The following is a 2,897-nucleotide window of genomic DNA, read 5'->3' as shown; positions in this document are numbered from 1 at the left end:
TTTTCTTAATGTAAACCCTTGTGATTAATAAAGAAATCATCATCATCATCATCATCATCATCATCATTATCATTATCATATTTACTATTATTATTGTTGTTGTTGCTGTTGTTATTATTATTATTATTATTATTATTATTATTATTATTATTATTATTATTATTATCATTATTATTATTATTATTATTATTATTATTGATTTGATAACTAGATTTAGGAAGTAAGGAAAATGGTTGTCAGTTCTCACGGCTGTTTATGTCTCATATATCACACAACTACTGTCGTGTCAGCCGGATTTAAAACCGGAACCGATTCTGTTCCGGGTTATAAACTACCTTTCACTAGCAACTCATCTCCTCTCTCTCTCTTCTCTTCTCTCTCTTCCTCCTTCCCTCTTCCTTCGTCCCTCTTCCTCTGTCCCTACCCCCTCTCTCTCCCTCCCTCTCTCCACGTACTGTCAGTCCACAGTTAAGCGCTGTTAGGTTTACATAGGGCTTATTATAGCTAAACTGGTTCTATACTTTGCGAAGCCATTGTATGTAGGTGGTCTGTTGCTAATGATTTTGACATGTGTGAAATAACTGCTTTTTGTACATGGTGTCGCTATTGTTGTTGTAGCTAGTGTGTTTATTCATAATAAAATGGTAAAACCAAGAACGACGCCAGACAATTACAAATTCGTTCCGTGTACAAATGTTTTATTATCACGTAGAATTATGGTTTTTGAAACGGATAATATCCTGCCATTATATATTTCTTATATACATGCGCATGTATATATCGATATACAAACAAACCTACAAATAACAGGCACGCATTCAGTTATCCTTATTCTCCATATACAATATGTGTATGTGTATAAATAAAATCTCAGCTTTAACATACTCCCTCAACAACTGCGCTCCAGCTGTCACATTTAAAACTGTATGACTATGGTACCTCCACACATAGAGTTCAAATAGGGGTCTGGAAGCCCTGTTTTTTTAGTCTGGAACCCCTATTTTCCAATCTGGGACATCTATCTTGCTCAGCATATCAATCTCCTGGAAACTGTTCAGAAACGTTCAACCAAACGAATACCTGCCGTCAGGCATCTGTCATATTCTTGAACGTTTTGCTTTCCTGGGCATAGACACATTAAAGCCCTGACGTCTATCAACCGTCTTTCTAAAAATATAAAGTTAAAAAACTACTAACAGGGAATGACGCGGGCGTTCGATCATGTAACACAAATAATAAATGAGTATATGCATATATGCGTACAGGTACTCTTCGAAACGCCTGTGTTAGAATGGGGGTAGCTGATGAAGGAAAATGTTCTCTATATGGCCTGTGTGTTTTCTGTACTCTGGTTATTATTATTTTTTTGTCTACGTTTTGTTTGCAATGTCCTGTACCCAGATATGCACCTATATATACAGGTAGACGTAGGTATGCACATACCTGTACGTATATATGCATATATTCATTTATTGTTTTCTAAAAATAACCTTGGGCACCTTCTCAGATTCCATATGTCAAACACTCGTGGACACGCATAAAAATCAAAAACCAATACAGCACCCATAACATTCAGAGACATTTTTTTCACGCTTAGAATTGCTGAAGCATGGAATAAACTACCTGCATCAGTTGTTAGCTGTTAGGACGCTACATCCTTCAAAGTTTCCATACTTCCTGAAATTCGCCAACAGTACACCTGACGCTCCCCACCCCTGTTTTGTTTTTACTGTTATTTTTTTTTTTTTAGTTGTAGTGCACCTGAGTACTGTATACAATCGTTGGCACACCGTCGCTTACGACGTCGAGGGTTCCAGTTGATCCGATCAACAGAACAGCCTGCTCGTGAAATTAACGTGCAAGTGGCTGAGAACTCCACAGACACGTGTACCCTTAACGTAGTTCTCGGGGATATTCAGCGTGACACAGAGTGTGACAAGGCTGACACTTTGAATTACAGGCACAACAGAAACGGGAAGTAAGAGTGAGAGAAAGTTGTGGTGAAAGAGTACAGCGGGGTTCGCCACCATCCCCTGCCGGAGCCTCTGAGAATCGAAACCGCGAATCCGCTGCCCTATCCACTGGGCCATTGCACCTCCACTACTGTATACAATAAGTTCATTATTATATTACACACACACACACACATACATACACATACGCACACATACACACACACAATCAAATGAAGTGTTTTGCTCGAGAACGCAACCCGCTACCCAGTCAGGGAATCGAGCTCACGGTCTAGCGATCGTGAGTGCAACAGCCTAACCATCTTTACATGTAATACACGAGGGTAGAAGCATCGAGAAATGTGCAAATAAGTTTTTACTAGATTGGTACCTGTGGTTTGCCTCTGTCTGTTCTCATTACAATGAGACTAAAAACATAGGGCAACTAAACTCAACATTGTTTATTTAGTTTTATACTTATTCTATTGTCATATAATGTTTCTTATAATTGATGTTATATAATATACTGGGTGTATAATATTAAAAAAAATTAGTATAGTCTATTTAAGACAGTGCTCCAGCATGGCCGCAGTCAAATGACTGAAACTAGTAAAAAATACAAGGATATTTAGGATACAGGGTGAACCAAAAATCACGCACCAAAACGATTGTCATTTTATTTATACTAAGGTCTTTATCCGTCGCTACGCTGTCGGTAAAAATATTTGTTAATCACGCACGTACTTTATTTTACTAATAGACTGTTATATAGTGGAAAGGTTCGTTAGTTAGTATGACAACAGTATACTTATCTTTCACACACACACACACACACACACACACACACATACACACACACACACACACACGCACGCATGCACGTACATACACACACACACATATACACTCTCTCTCCTCTTTCTCTATTTACCCCTCTCTCTATTT

At 38.1% G+C, this 2,897-nt stretch overlaps 1 long non-coding RNA gene across 1 annotated transcript in view; it reads right to left on the bottom strand.

The window, feature by feature from the left end:
* Positions 1 to 677: 677 nt before the first annotated feature.
* LOC128248044 (uncharacterized) overlaps positions 678 to 2,897 on the bottom strand; it is a 7,898-nt gene continuing 5,678 nt past the window's right edge. Inside the window, exon 2 of the long non-coding RNA XR_008264317.1 lies at positions 678 to 1,167. This is a non-coding gene — a long non-coding RNA (uncharacterized LOC128248044). The remainder of the gene's footprint in view (positions 1,168 to 2,897) is intronic.

This window comes from Octopus bimaculoides, chromosome 6, assembly GCF_001194135.2.
Source record: "Octopus bimaculoides isolate UCB-OBI-ISO-001 chromosome 6, ASM119413v2, whole genome shotgun sequence".
NCBI classification, from domain to species: domain Eukaryota; kingdom Metazoa; phylum Mollusca; class Cephalopoda; order Octopoda; family Octopodidae; genus Octopus; species Octopus bimaculoides.
This window is presented reverse-complemented; position numbering and strand designations above follow the sequence as displayed.